Source organism: Eleutherodactylus coqui, chromosome 2 (genome assembly GCF_035609145.1).
Source record: "Eleutherodactylus coqui strain aEleCoq1 chromosome 2, aEleCoq1.hap1, whole genome shotgun sequence".
NCBI lineage: Eukaryota > Metazoa > Chordata > Amphibia > Anura > Eleutherodactylidae > Eleutherodactylus > Eleutherodactylus coqui.
This window is the reverse complement of record NC_089838.1, coordinates 321542896-321555983: the sequence shown is the minus strand read 5'-3', so window position 1 is coordinate 321555983 and position 13088 is coordinate 321542896. Positions and strand designations below refer to the sequence as shown.

The 13088-nt window shown below is 47.6% G+C and overlaps 20 non-coding genes across 20 annotated transcripts; all 20 read left to right on the top strand.

Annotated features, from left to right (window-relative positions):
- Positions 1–586: 586 nt before the first annotated feature.
- TRNAI-AAU (transfer RNA isoleucine (anticodon AAU)) lies at positions 587–661 on the top strand. The gene has a single exon. It is a non-coding gene; the product is annotated as a tRNA-Ile (tRNA).
- Positions 662–973: 312 nt separating this feature from the next.
- Positions 974–1048, top strand: TRNAI-AAU (transfer RNA isoleucine (anticodon AAU)). The gene has a single exon. It is a non-coding gene; the product is annotated as a tRNA-Ile (tRNA).
- A 1086-nt stretch (positions 1049–2134) lies between these two features.
- Positions 2135–2209, top strand: TRNAI-AAU (transfer RNA isoleucine (anticodon AAU)). The gene has a single exon. It is a non-coding gene; the product is annotated as a tRNA-Ile (tRNA).
- A 1086-nt stretch (positions 2210–3295) lies between these two features.
- TRNAI-AAU (transfer RNA isoleucine (anticodon AAU)) lies at positions 3296–3370 on the top strand. The gene has a single exon. It is a non-coding gene; the product is annotated as a tRNA-Ile (tRNA).
- Positions 3371–3682: 312 nt separating this feature from the next.
- TRNAI-AAU (transfer RNA isoleucine (anticodon AAU)) lies at positions 3683–3757 on the top strand. The gene has a single exon. It is a non-coding gene; the product is annotated as a tRNA-Ile (tRNA).
- Positions 3758–4069: 312 nt separating this feature from the next.
- On the top strand, positions 4070–4144 carry TRNAI-AAU (transfer RNA isoleucine (anticodon AAU)). The gene has a single exon. It is a non-coding gene; the product is annotated as a tRNA-Ile (tRNA).
- A 312-nt stretch (positions 4145–4456) lies between these two features.
- On the top strand, positions 4457–4531 carry TRNAI-AAU (transfer RNA isoleucine (anticodon AAU)). The gene has a single exon. It is a non-coding gene; the product is annotated as a tRNA-Ile (tRNA).
- A 699-nt stretch (positions 4532–5230) lies between these two features.
- TRNAI-AAU (transfer RNA isoleucine (anticodon AAU)) lies at positions 5231–5305 on the top strand. Its single transcript has one exon. It is a non-coding gene; the product is annotated as a tRNA-Ile (tRNA).
- A 312-nt stretch (positions 5306–5617) lies between these two features.
- TRNAI-AAU (transfer RNA isoleucine (anticodon AAU)) lies at positions 5618–5692 on the top strand. The gene has a single exon. It is a non-coding gene; the product is annotated as a tRNA-Ile (tRNA).
- A 1086-nt stretch (positions 5693–6778) lies between these two features.
- On the top strand, positions 6779–6853 carry TRNAI-AAU (transfer RNA isoleucine (anticodon AAU)). The gene has a single exon. It is a non-coding gene; the product is annotated as a tRNA-Ile (tRNA).
- A 324-nt stretch (positions 6854–7177) lies between these two features.
- On the top strand, positions 7178–7252 carry TRNAI-AAU (transfer RNA isoleucine (anticodon AAU)). Its single transcript has one exon. It is a non-coding gene; the product is annotated as a tRNA-Ile (tRNA).
- A 312-nt stretch (positions 7253–7564) lies between these two features.
- TRNAI-AAU (transfer RNA isoleucine (anticodon AAU)) lies at positions 7565–7639 on the top strand. The gene has a single exon. It is a non-coding gene; the product is annotated as a tRNA-Ile (tRNA).
- A 1086-nt stretch (positions 7640–8725) lies between these two features.
- TRNAI-AAU (transfer RNA isoleucine (anticodon AAU)) lies at positions 8726–8800 on the top strand. Its single transcript has one exon. It is a non-coding gene; the product is annotated as a tRNA-Ile (tRNA).
- Positions 8801–9124: 324 nt separating this feature from the next.
- TRNAI-AAU (transfer RNA isoleucine (anticodon AAU)) lies at positions 9125–9199 on the top strand. The gene has a single exon. It is a non-coding gene; the product is annotated as a tRNA-Ile (tRNA).
- A 1086-nt stretch (positions 9200–10285) lies between these two features.
- Positions 10286–10360, top strand: TRNAI-AAU (transfer RNA isoleucine (anticodon AAU)). Its single transcript has one exon. It is a non-coding gene; the product is annotated as a tRNA-Ile (tRNA).
- Positions 10361–10684: 324 nt separating this feature from the next.
- Positions 10685–10759, top strand: TRNAI-AAU (transfer RNA isoleucine (anticodon AAU)). The gene has a single exon. It is a non-coding gene; the product is annotated as a tRNA-Ile (tRNA).
- Positions 10760–11071: 312 nt separating this feature from the next.
- On the top strand, positions 11072–11146 carry TRNAI-AAU (transfer RNA isoleucine (anticodon AAU)). Its single transcript has one exon. It is a non-coding gene; the product is annotated as a tRNA-Ile (tRNA).
- Positions 11147–11458: 312 nt separating this feature from the next.
- TRNAI-AAU (transfer RNA isoleucine (anticodon AAU)) lies at positions 11459–11533 on the top strand. The gene has a single exon. It is a non-coding gene; the product is annotated as a tRNA-Ile (tRNA).
- A 699-nt stretch (positions 11534–12232) lies between these two features.
- On the top strand, positions 12233–12307 carry TRNAI-AAU (transfer RNA isoleucine (anticodon AAU)). The gene has a single exon. It is a non-coding gene; the product is annotated as a tRNA-Ile (tRNA).
- A 312-nt stretch (positions 12308–12619) lies between these two features.
- TRNAI-AAU (transfer RNA isoleucine (anticodon AAU)) lies at positions 12620–12694 on the top strand. The gene has a single exon. It is a non-coding gene; the product is annotated as a tRNA-Ile (tRNA).
- Positions 12695–13088: the final 394 nt, after the last annotated feature.

Sequence of the window (13088 nt, the reverse complement as noted above, 5' to 3'; positions counted from 1 at the left end):
TTCTGCCTCATGGCGCATTAGCTCAGTTGGGTTAGAATGTGGTGCTAATAGCTCCAAGGCCACTGGCCACGTTCTCCAGTATCCAAAGAGCCGTCAAGTTGTCTTTTATCAAAGTTTGCAAGCTTTTTTGATGTAGAAAAGGGAGCAGTGATGCATGTGTATGTGGATCAAAGAGGCCAAAAACACAGGCACAAATCATGGCCAGTTAGCTCAGTTGGGTTAGAGCGTGGTGCTAATAACGCCAAGGTCACGGGTTCGATCCCCGTACGGGTCAGCTTACGTAGTGTCTGAAGAGCCGACAAGCTCTTCTTTGGAAAAGTTAGCAGCCTTTTTTCTTTTGAAAAGTGGAGCAATGAGGCATGTGGCTCAAAGAGGCAAAATGTGCCATTCTGCCTCATGGCGCATTAGCTCAGTTGGGTTAGAATGTGGTGCTAATAGCTCCAAGGCCACTGGCCACGTTCTCCAGTATCCAAAGAGCCGTCAAGTTGTCTTTTATCAAAGTTTGCAAGCTTTTTTGATGTAGAAAAGGGAGCAGTGATGCATGTGTATGTGGATCAAAGAGGCCAAAAACACAGGCACAAATCATGGCCGGTTAGCTCAGTTGGGTTAGAGCGTGGTGCTAATAACGCCAAGGTCGCGGGTTCGATCCCCGTACGGGCCAGCTTACGTAGTGTCTGAAGAGCCGACAAGCTCTTCTTTGGAAAAGTTAGCCGCCTTTTTTCTTTTGAAAAGTGGAGCAATGAGGCATGTGGCTCAAAGAGGCAAAATGTGCCATTCTGCCTCATGGCGCATTAGCTCAGTTGGGTTAGAATGTGGTGCTAATAGCTCCAAGGCCACTGGCCACGTTCTCCAGTATCCAAAGAGCCGTCAAGTTGTCTTTTATCAAAGTTTGCAAGCTTTTTTGATGTAGAAAAGGGAGCAGTGATGCATGTGTATGTGGATCAAAGAGGCCAAAAACACAGGCACAAATCATGGCCGGTTAGCTCAGTTGGGTTAGAGCGTGGTGCTAATAACGCCAAGGTCGCGGGTTCGATCCCCGTACGGGCCAGCTTACGTAGTGTCTGAAGAGCCGACAAGCTCTTCTTTGGAAAAGTTAGCAGCCTTTTTTCTTTTGAAAAGTGGAGCAATGAGGCATGTGGCTCAAAGAGGCAAAATGTGCCATTCTGCCTCATGGCGCATTAGCTCAGTTGGGTTAGAATGTGGTGCTAATAGCTCCAAGGCCACTGGCCACGTTCTCCAGTATCCAAAGAGCCGTCAAGTTGTCTTTTATCAAAGTTTGCAAGCTTTTTTGATGTAGAAAAGGGAGCAGTGATGCATGTGTATGTGGATCAAAGAGGCCAAAAACACAGGCACAAATCATGGCCAGTTAGCTCAGTTGGGTTAGAGCGTGGTGCTAATAACGCCAAGGTCGCGGGTTCGATCCCCGTACGGGCCAGCTTACGTAGTGTCTGAAGAGCCGACAAGCTCTTCTTTGGAAAAGTTAGCAGCCTTTTTTCTTTTGAAAAGTGGAGCAATGAGGCATGTGGCTCAAAGAGGCAAAATGTGCCATTCTGCCTCATGGCGCATTAGCTCAGTTGGGTTAGAATGTGGTGCTAATAGCTTCAAGGCCACTGGCCACGTTCTCCAGTATCCAAAGAGCCGTCAAGTTGTCTTTTATCAAAGTTTGCAAGCTTTTTTGATGTAGAAAAGGGAGCAGTGATGCATGTGTATGTGGATCAAAGAGGCCAAAAACACAGGCGCAAATCATGGCCGGTTAGCTCAGTTGGGTTGGAGCGTGGTGCTAATAACGCCAAGGTCACGGGTTCGATCCCCGTACGGGCCAGCTTACGTTGTGCCTGAAGAGCCGACAAGCTCTTCTTTGGAAAAGTTAGCAGCCTTTTTTCTTTTGAAAAGTGGAGCAATGAGGCATGTGGCTCAAAGAGGCAAAATGTGCCATTCTGCCTCATGGCGCATTAGCTCAGTTGGGTTAGAATGTGGTGCTAATAGCTCCAAGGCCACTGGCCACGTTCTCCAGTATCCAAAGAGCCGTCAAGTTGTCTTTTATCAAAGTTTGCAAGCTTTTTTGATGTAGAAAAGGGAGCAGTGATGCATGTGTATGTAGATCAAAGAGGCCAAAAACACAGGCACAAATCATGGCCGGTTAGCTCAGTTGGGTTAGAGCGTGGTGCTAATAACGCCAAGGTCGCGGGTTCGATCCCCGTACGGGCCAGCTTACGTAGTGTCTGAAGAGCCGACAAGCTCTTCTTTGGAAAAGTTAGCAGCCTTTTTTCTTTTGAAAAGTGGAGCAATGAGGCATGTGGCTCAAAGAGGCAAAATGTGCCATTCTGCCTCATGGCGCATTAGCTCAGTTGGGTTAGAATGTGGTGCTAATAGCTCCAAGGCCACTGGCCACATTCTCCAGTATCCAAAGAGCCGTCAAGTTGTCTTTTATCAAAGTTTGCAAGCTTTTTTGATGTAGAAAAGGGAGCAGTGATGCATGTGTATGTGGATCAAAGAGGCCAAAAACACACGCACAAATCATGGCCAGTTAGCTCAGTTGGGTTAGAGCGTGGTGCTAATAACGCCAAGGTCGCGGGTTCGATCCCCGTACGGGCCAGCTTACGTAGTGTCTGAAGAGCCGACAAGCTCTTCTTTGGATAAGTTAGCAGCCTTTTTTCTTTTGAAAAGTGGAGCAATGAGGCATGTGGCTCAAAGAGGCAAAATGTGCCATTCTGCCTCATGGCGCATTAGCTCAGTTGGGTTAGAATGTGGTGCTAATAGCTCCAAGGCCACTGGCCACGTTCTCCAGTATCCAAAGAGCCGTCAAGTTGTCTTTTATCAAAGTTTGCAAGCTTTTTTGATGTAGAAAAGGGAGCAGTGATGCATGTGTATGTGGATCAAAGAGGCCAAAAACACAGGCGCAAATCATGGCCGGTTAGCTCAGTTGGGTTAGAGCGTGGTGCTAATAACGCCAAGGTCGCTGGTTCGATCCCCGTACGGGCCAGCTTACGTAGTGTCTGAAGAGCCGACAAGCTCTTCTTTGGAAAAGTTAGCAGCCTTTTTTCTTTTGAAAAGTGGAGCAATGAGGCATGTGGCTCAAAGAGGCAAAATGTGCCATTCTGCCTCATGGCGCATTAGCTCAGTTGGGTTAGAATGTGGTGCTAATAGCTCCAAGGCCACTGGCCACTATCTCCAGTATCCAAAGAGCCGTCAAGTTGTCTTTTATCAAAGTTTGCAAGCTTTTTTGATGTAGAAAAGGGAGCAGTGATGCATGTGTATGTGGATCAAAGAGGCCAAAAACACAGGTGCAAATCATGGCCGGTTAGCTCAGTTGGGTTAGAGCGTGGTGCTAATAACGCCAAGGTCGCGGGTTCGATCCCCGTACGGGCCAGCTTACGTAGTGTCTGAAGAGCCGACAAGCTCTTCTTTGGAAAAGTTAGCAGCCTTTTTTCTTTTGAAAAGTGGAGCAATGAGGCATGTGGCTCAAAGAGGCAAAATGTGCCATTCTGCCTCATGGCGCATTAGCTCAGTTGGGTTAGAATGTGGTGCTAATAGCTCCAAGGCCACTGGCCACGTTCTCCAGTATCCAAAGAGCCGTCAAGTTGTCTTTTATCAAAGTTTGCAAGCTTTTTTGATGTAGAAAAGGGAGCAGTGATGCATGTGTATGTGGATCAAAGAGGCCAAAAACACAGGCGCAAATCATGGCCGGTTAGCTCAGTTGGGTTAGAGCGTGGTGCTAATAACGCCAAGGTCACGGGTTCGATCCCCGTACGGGTCAGCTTACGTAGTGTCTGAAGAGCCGACAAGCTCTTCTTTGGAAAAGTTAGCAGCCTTTTTTCTTTTGAAAAGTGGAGCAATGAGGCATGTGGCTCAAAGAGGCAAAATGTGCCATTCTGCCTCATGGCGCATTAGCTCAGTTGGGTTAGAATGTGGTGCTAATAGCTCCAAGGCCACTGGCCACGTTCTCCAGTATCCAAAGAGCCGTCAAGTTGTCTTTTATCAAAGTTTGCAAGCTTTTTTGATGTAGAAAAGGGAGCAGTGATGCATGTGTATGTGGATCAAAGAGGCCAAAAACACAGGCACAAATCATGGCCGGTTAGCTCAGTTGGGTTAGAGCGTGGTGCTAATAACGCCAAGGTCGCGGGTTCGATCCCCGTACGGGCCAGCTTACGTAGTGTCTGAAGAGCCGACAAGCTCTTCTTTGGAAAAGTTAGCCGCCTTTTTTCTTTTGAAAAGTGGAGCAATGAGGCATGTGGCTCAAAGAGGCAAAATGTGCCATTCTGCCTCATGGCGCATTAGCTCAGTTGGGTTAGAATGTGGTGCTAATAGCTCCAAGGCCACTGGCCACGTTCTCCAGTATCCAAAGAGCCGTCAAGTTGTCTTTTATCAAAGTTTGCAAGCTTTTTTGATGTAGAAAAGGGAGCAGTGATGCATGTGTATGTGGATCAAAGAGGCCAAAAACACAGGCACAAATCATGGCCGGTTAGCTCAGTTGGGTTAGAGCGTGGTGCTAATAACGCCAAGGTCGCGGGTTCGATCCCCGTACGGGCCAGCTTACGTAGTGTCTGAAGAGCCGACAAGCTCTTCTTTGGAAAAGTTAGCAGCCTTTTTTCTTTTGAAAAGTGGAGCAATGAGGCATGTGGCTCAAAGAGGCAAAATGTGCCATTCTGCCTCATGGCGCATTAGCTCAGTTGGGTTAGAATGTGGTGCTAATAGCTCCAAGGCCACTGGCCACGTTCTCCAGTATCCAAAGAGCCGTCAAGTTGTCTTTTATCAAAGTTTGCAAGCTTTTTTGATGTAGAAAAGGGAGCAGTGATGCATGTGTATGTGGATCAAAGAGGCCAAAAACACAGGCACAAATCATGGCCAGTTAGCTCAGTTGGGTTAGAGCGTGGTGCTAATAACGCCAAGGTCGCGGGTTCGATCCCCGTACGGGCCAGCTTACGTAGTGTCTGAAGAGCCGACAAGCTCTTCTTTGGAAAAGTTAGCAGCCTTTTTTCTTTTGAAAAGTGGAGCAATGAGGCATGTGGCTCAAAGAGGCAAAATGTGCCATTCTGCCTCATGGCGCATTAGCTCAGTTGGGTTAGAATGTGGTGCTAATAGCTTCAAGGCCACTGGCCACGTTCTCCAGTATCCAAAGAGCCGTCAAGTTGTCTTTTATCAAAGTTTGCAAGCTTTTTTGATGTAGAAAAGGGAGCAGTGATGCATGTGTATGTGGATCAAAGAGGCCAAAAACACAGGCGCAAATCATGGCCGGTTAGCTCAGTTGGGTTAGAGCGTGGTGCTAATAACGCCAAGGTCACGGGTTCGATCCCCGTACGGGCCAGCTTACGTTGTGCCTGAAGAGCCGACAAGCTCTTCTTTGGAAAAGTTAGCAGCCTTTTTTCTTTTGAAAAGTGGAGCAATGAGGCATGTGGCTCAAAGAGGCAAAATGTGCCATTCTGCCTCATGGCGCATTAGCTCAGTTGGGTTAGAATGTGGTGCTAATAGCTCCAAGGCCACTGGCCACGTTCTCCAGTATCCAAAGAGCCGTCAAGTTGTCTTTTATCAAAGTTTGCAAGCTTTTTTGATGTAGAAAAGGGAGCAGTGATGCATGTGTATGTAGATCAAAGAGGCCAAAAACACAGGCACAAATCATGGCCGGTTAGCTCAGTTGGGTTAGAGCGTGGTGCTAATAACGCCAAGGTCGCGGGTTCGATCCCCGTACGGGCCAGCTTACGTAGTGTCTGAAGAGCCGACAAGCTCTTCTTTGGAAAAGTTAGCAGCCTTTTTTCTTTTGAAAAGTGGAGCAATGAGGCATGTGGCTCAAAGAGGCAAAATGTGCCATTCTGCCTCATGGCGCATTAGCTCAGTTGGGTTAGAATGTGGTGCTAATAGCTCCAAGGCCACTGGCCACATTCTCCAGTATCCAAAGAGCCGTCAAGTTGTCTTTTATCAAAGTTTGCAAGCTTTTTTGATGTAGAAAAGGGAGCAGTGATGCATGTGTATGTGGATCAAAGAGGCCAAAAACACACGCACAAATCATGGCCAGTTAGCTCAGTTGGGTTAGAGCGTGGTGCTAATAACGCCAAGGTCGCGGGTTCGATCCCCGTACGGGCCAGCTTACGTAGTGTCTGAAGAGCCGACAAGCTCTTCTTTGGATAAGTTAGCAGCCTTTTTTCTTTTGAAAAGTGGAGCAATGAGGCATGTGGCTCAAAGAGGCAAAATGTGCCATTCTGCCTCATGGCGCATTAGCTCAGTTGGGTTAGAATGTGGTGCTAATAGCTCCAAGGCCACTGGCCACGTTCTCCAGTATCCAAAGAGCCGTCAAGTTGTCTTTTATCAAAGTTTGCAAGCTTTTTTGATGTAGAAAAGGGAGCAGTGATGCATGTGTATGTGGATCAAAGAGGCCAAAAACACAGGCGCAAATCATGGCCGGTTAGCTCAGTTGGGTTAGAGCGTGGTGCTAATAACGCCAAGGTCGCTGGTTCGATCCCCGTACGGGCCAGCTTACGTAGTGTCTGAAGAGCCGACAAGCTCTTCTTTGGAAAAGTTAGCAGCCTTTTTTCTTTTGAAAAGTGGAGCAATGAGGCATGTGGCTCAAAGAGGCAAAATGTGCCATTCTGCCTCATGGCGCATTAGCTCAGTTGGGTTAGAATGTGGTGCTAATAGCTCCAAGGCCACTGGCCACTATCTCCAGTATCCAAAGAGCCGTCAAGTTGTCTTTTATCAAAGTTTGCAAGCTTTTTTGATGTAGAAAAGGGAGCAGTGATGCATGTGTATGTGGATCAAAGAGGCCAAAAACACAGGTGCAAATCATGGCCGGTTAGCTCAGTTGGGTTAGAGCGTGGTGCTAATAACGCCAAGGTCGCGGGTTCGATCCCCGTACGGGCCAGCTTACGTAGTGTCTGAAGAGCCGACAAGCTCTTCTTTGGAAAAGTTAGCAGCCTTTTTTCTTTTGAAAAGTGGAGCAATGAGGCATGTGGCTCAAAGAGGCAAAATGTGCCATTCTGCCTCATGGCGCATTAGCTCAGTTGGGTTAGAATGTGGTGCTAATAGCTCCAAGGCCACTGGCCACGTTCTCCAGTATCCAAAGAGCCGTCAAGTTGTCTTTTATCAAAGTTTGCAAGCTTTTTTGATGTAGAAAAGGGAGCAGTGATGCATGTGTATGTGGATCAAAGAGGCCAAAAACACGGTCACAAACACAGCCACAAATCATGGCCGGTTAGCTCAGTTGGGTTAGAGCGTGGTGCTAATAACGCCAAGGTCGCGGGTTCGATCCCCGTATGGGCCAGCTTACGTAGTGTCTGAAGAGCCGACAAGCTCTTCTTTGGAAAAGTTAGCAGCCTTTTTTCTTTTGAAAAGTGGAGCAATGAGGCATGTGGCTCAAAGAGGCAAAATGTGCCATTCTGCCTCATGGCGCATTAGCTCAGTTGGGTTAGAATGTGGTGCTAATAGCTCCAAGGCCACTGGCCACGTTCTCCAGTATCCAAAGAGCCGTCAAGTTGTCTTTTATCAAAGTTTGCAAGCTTTTTTGATGTAGAAAAGGGAGCAGTGATGCATGTGTATGTAGATCAAAGAGGCCAAAAACACAGGCACAAATCATGGCCGGTTAGCTCAGTTGGGTTAGAGCGTGGTGCTAATAACGCCAAGGTCGCGGGTTCGATCCCCGTACGGGCCAGCTTACGTAGTGTCTGAAGAGCCGACAAGCTCTTCTTTGGAAAAGTTAGCAGCCTTTTTTCTTTTGAAAAGTGGAGCAATGAGGCATGTGGCTCAAAGAGGCAAAATGTGCCATTCTGCCTCATGGCGCATTAGCTCAGTTGGGTTAGAATGTGGTGCTAATAGCTCCAAGGCCACTGGCCACATTCTCCAGTATCCAAAGAGCCGTCAAGTTGTCTTTTATCAAAGTTTGCAAGCTTTTTTGATGTAGAAAAGGGAGCAGTGATGCATGTGTATGTGGATCAAAGAGGCCAAAAACACACGCACAAATCATGGCCAGTTAGCTCAGTTGGGTTAGAGCGTGGTGCTAATAACGCCAAGGTCGCGGGTTCGATCCCCGTACGGGCCAGCTTACGTAGTGTCTGAAGAGCCGACAAGCTCTTCTTTGGATAAGTTAGCAGCCTTTTTTCTTTTGAAAAGTGGAGCAATGAGGCATGTGGCTCAAAGAGGCAAAATGTGCCATTCTGCCTCATGGCGCATTAGCTCAGTTGGGTTAGAATGTGGTGCTAATAGCTCCAAGGCCACTGGCCACGTTCTCCAGTATCCAAAGAGCCGTCAAGTTGTCTTTTATCAAAGTTTGCAAGCTTTTTTGATGTAGAAAAGGGAGCAGTGATGCATGTGTATGTGGATCAAAGAGGCCAAAAACACAGGCGCAAATCATGGCCGGTTAGCTCAGTTGGGTTAGAGCGTGGTGCTAATAACGCCAAGGTCGCTGGTTCGATCCCCGTACGGGCCAGCTTACGTAGTGTCTGAAGAGCCGACAAGCTCTTCTTTGGAAAAGTTAGCAGCCTTTTTTCTTTTGAAAAGTGGAGCAATGAGGCATGTGGCTCAAAGAGGCAAAATGTGCCATTCTGCCTCATGGCGCATTAGCTCAGTTGGGTTAGAATGTGGTGCTAATAGCTCCAAGGCCACTGGCCACTATCTCCAGTATCCAAAGAGCCGTCAAGTTGTCTTTTATCAAAGTTTGCAAGCTTTTTTGATGTAGAAAAGGGAGCAGTGATGCATGTGTATGTGGATCAAAGAGGCCAAAAACACAGGTGCAAATCATGGCCGGTTAGCTCAGTTGGGTTAGAGCGTGGTGCTAATAACGCCAAGGTCGCGGGTTCGATCCCCGTACGGGCCAGCTTACGTAGTGTCTGAAGAGCCGACAAGCTCTTCTTTGGAAAAGTTAGCAGCCTTTTTTCTTTTGAAAAGTGGAGCAATGAGGCATGTGGCTCAAAGAGGCAAAATGTGCCATTCTGCCTCATGGCGCATTAGCTCAGTTGGGTTAGAATGTGGTGCTAATAGCTCCAAGGCCACTGGCCACGTTCTCCAGTATCCAAAGAGCCGTCAAGTTGTCTTTTATCAAAGTTTGCAAGCTTTTTTGATGTAGAAAAGGGAGCAGTGATGCATGTGTATGTGGATCAAAGAGGCCAAAAACACGGTCACAAACACAGCCACAAATCATGGCCGGTTAGCTCAGTTGGGTTAGAGCGTGGTGCTAATAACGCCAAGGTCGCGGGTTCGATCCCCGTATGGGCCAGCTTACGTAGTGTCTGAAGAGCCGACAAGCTCTTCTTTGGAAAAGTTAGCAGCCTTTTTTCTTTTGAAAAGTGGAGCAATGAGGCATGTGGCTCAAAGAGGCAAAATGTGCCATTCTGCCTCATGGCGCATTAGCTCAGTTGGGTTAGAATGTGGTGCTAATAGCTCCAAGGCAACTGGCCACGTTCTCCAGTATCCAAAGAGCCGTCAAGTTGTCTTTTATCAAAGTTTGCAAGCTTTTTTGATGTAGAAAAGGGAGCAGTGATGCATGTGTATGTAGATCAAAGAGGCCAAAAACACAGGCACAAATCATGGCCGGTTAGCTCAATTGGGTTAGAGCGTGGTGCTAATAACGCCAAGGTCGCGGGTTCGATCCCCGTACGGGCCAGCTTACGTAGTGTCTGAAGAGCCGACAAGCTCTTCTTTGGAAAAGTTAGCAGCCTTTTTTCTTTTGAAAAGTGGAGCAATGAGGCATGTGGCTCAAAGAGGCAAAATGTGCCATTCTGCCTCATGGCGCATTAGCTCAGTTGGGTTAGAATGTGGTGCTAATAGCTCCAAGGCCACTGGCCACATTCTCCAGTATCCAAAGAGCCGTCAAGTTGTCTTTTATCAAAGTTTGCAAGCTTTTTTGATGTAGAAAAGGGAGCAGTGATGCATGTGTATGTGGATCAAAGAGGCCAAAAACACACGCACAAATCATGGCCAGTTAGCTCAGTTGGGTTAGAGCGTGGTGCTAATAACGCCAAGGTCGCGGGTTCGATCCCCGTACGGGCCAGCTTACGTAGTGTCTGAAGAGCCGACAAGCTCTTCTTTGGATAAGTTAGCAGCCTTTTTTCTTTTGAAAAGTGGAGCAATGAGGCATGTGGCTCAAAGAGGCAAAATGTGCCATTCTGCCTCATGGCGCATTAGCTCAGTTGGCTTAGAATGTGGTGCTAATAGCTCCAAGGCCACTGGCCACTATCTCCAGTATCCAAAGAGCCGTCAAGTTGTCTTTTATCAAAGTTTGCAAGCTTTTTTGATGTAGAAAAGGGAGCAGTGATGCATGTGTATGTGGATCAAAGAGGCCAAAAACACAGGCACAAATCATGGCCGGTTAGCTCAGTTGGGTTAGAGCGTGGTGCTAATAACGCCAAGGTCGCGGGTTCGATCCCCGTACGGGCCAGCTTACGTAGTGTCTGAAGAGCCGACAAGCTCTTCTTTGGAAAAGTTAGCAGCCTTTTTTCTTTTGAAAAGTGGAGCAATGAGGCATGTGGCTCAAAGAGGCAAAATGTGCCATTCTGCCTCATGGCGCATTAGCTCAGTTGGGTTAGAATGTGGTGCTAATAGCTCCAAGGCCACTGGCCACGTTCTCCAGTATCCAAAGAGCCGTCAAGTTGTCTTTTATCAAAGTTTGCAAGCTTTTTTGATGTAGAAAAGGGAGCAGTGATGCATGTGTATGTGGATCAAAGAGGCCAAAAACACGGTCACAAACACAGTCACAAATCATGGCCGGTTAGCTCAGTTGGGTTAGAGCGTGGTGCTAATAACGCCAAGGTCACGGGTTCGATCCCCGTACGGGTCAGCTTACGTAGTGTCTGAAGAGCCGACAAGCTCTTCTTTGGAAAAGTTAGCAGCCTTTTTTCTTTTGAAAAGTGGAGCAATGAGGCATGTGGCTCAAAGAGGCAAAATGTGCCATTCTGCCTCATGGCGCATTAGCTCAGTTGGGTTAGAATGTGGTGCTAATAGCTCCAAGGCCACTGGCCACGTTCTCCAGTATCCAAAGAGCCGTCAAGTTGTCTTTTATCAAAGTTTGCAAGCTTTTTTGATGTAGAAAAGGGAGCAGTGATGCATGTGTATGTGGATCAAAGAGGCCAAAAACACAGGCACAAATCATGGCCGGTTAGCTCAGTTGGGTTAGAGCGTGGTGCTAATAACGCCAAGGTCGCGGGTTCGATCCCCGTACGGGCCAGCTTACGTAGTGTCTGAAGAGCCGACAAGCTCTTCTTTGGAAAAGTTAGCCGCCTTTTTTCTTTTGAAAAGTGGAGCAATGAGGCATGTGGCTCAAAGAGGCAAAATGTGCCATTCTGCCTCATGGCGCATTAGCTCAGTTGGGTTAGAATGTGGTGCTAATAGCTCCAAGGCCACTGGCCACGTTCTCCAGTATCCAAAGAGCCGTCAAGTTGTCTTTTATCAAAGTTTGCAAGCTTTTTTGATGTAGAAAAGGGAGCAGTGATGCATGTGTATGTGGATCAAAGAGGCCAAAAACACAGGCACAAATCATGGCCGGTTAGCTCAGTTGGGTTAGAGCGTGGTGCTAATAACGCCAAGGTCGCGGGTTCGATCCCCGTACGGGCCAGCTTACGTAGTGTCTGAAGAGCCGACAAGCTCTTCTTTGGAAAAGTTAGCAGCCTTTTTTCTTTTGAAAAGTGGAGCAATGAGGCATGTGGCTCAAAGAGGCAAAATGTGCCATTCTGCCTCATGGCGCATTAGCTCAGTTGGGTTAGAATGTGGTGCTAATAGCTCCAAGGCCACTGGCCACGTTCTCCAGTATCCAAAGAGCCGTCAAGTTGTCTTTTATCAAAGTTTGCAAGCTTTTTTGATGTAGAAAAGGGAGCAGTGATGCATGTGTATGTGGATCAAAGAGGCCAAAAACACAGGCACAAATCATGGCCAGTTAGCTCAGTTGGGTTAGAGCGTGGTGCTAATAACGCCAAGGTCGCGGGTTCGATCCCCGTACGGGCCAGCTTACGTAGTGTCTGAAGAGCCGACAAGCTCTTCTTTGGAAAAGTTAGCAGCCTTTTTTCTTTTGAAAAGTGGAGCAATGAGGCATGTGGCTCAAAGAGGCAAAATGTGCCATTCTGCCTCATGGCGCATTAGCTCAGTTGGGTTAGAATGTGGTGCTAATAGCTTCAAGGCCACTGGCCACGTTCTCCAGTATCCAAAGAGCCGTCAAGTTGTCTTTTATCAAAGTTTGCAAGCTTTTTTGATGTAGAAAAGGGAGCAGTGATGCATGTGTATGTGGATCAAAGAGGCCAAAAACACAGGCGCAAATCATGGCCGGTTAGCTCAGTTGGGTTAGAGCGTGGTGCTAATAACGCCAAGGTCACGGGTTCGATCCCCGTACGGGCCAGCTTACGTTGTGCCTGAAGAGCCGACAAGCTCTTCTTTGGAAAAGTTAGCAGCCTTTTTTCTTTTGAAAAGTGGAGCAATGAGGCATGTGGCTCAAAGAGGCAAAATGTGCCATTCTGCCTCATGGCGCATTAGCTCAGTTGGGTTAGAATGTGGTGCTAATAGCTCCAAGGCCACTGGCCACGTTCTCCAGTATCCAAAGAGCCGTCAAGTTGTCTTTTATCAAAGTTTGCAAGCTTTTTTGATGTAGAAAAGGGAGCAGTGATGCATGTGTATGTAGATCAAAGAGGCCAAAAACACAGGCACAAATCATGGCCGGTTAGCTCAGTTGGGTTAGAGCGTGGTGCTAATAACGCCAAGGTCGCGGGTTCGATCCCCGTACGGGCCAGCTTACGTAGTGTCTGAAGAGCCGACAAGCTCTTCTTTGGAAAAGTTAGCAGCCTTTTTTCTTTTGAAAAGTGGAGCAATGAGGCATGTGGCTCAAAGAGGCAAAATGTGCCATTCTGCCTCATGGCGCATTAGCTCAGTTGGGTTAGAATGTGGTGCTAATAGCTCCAAGGCCACTGGCCACATTCTCCAGTATCCAAAGAGCCGTCAAGTTGTCTTTTATCAAAGTTTGCAAGCTTTTTTGATGTAGAAAAGGGAGCAGTGATGCATGTGTATGTGGATCAAAGAGGCCAAAAACACACGCACAAATCATGGCCAGTTAGCTCAGTTGGGTTAGAGCGTGGTGCTAATAACGCCAAGGTCGCGGGTTCGATCCCCGTACGGGCCAGCTTACG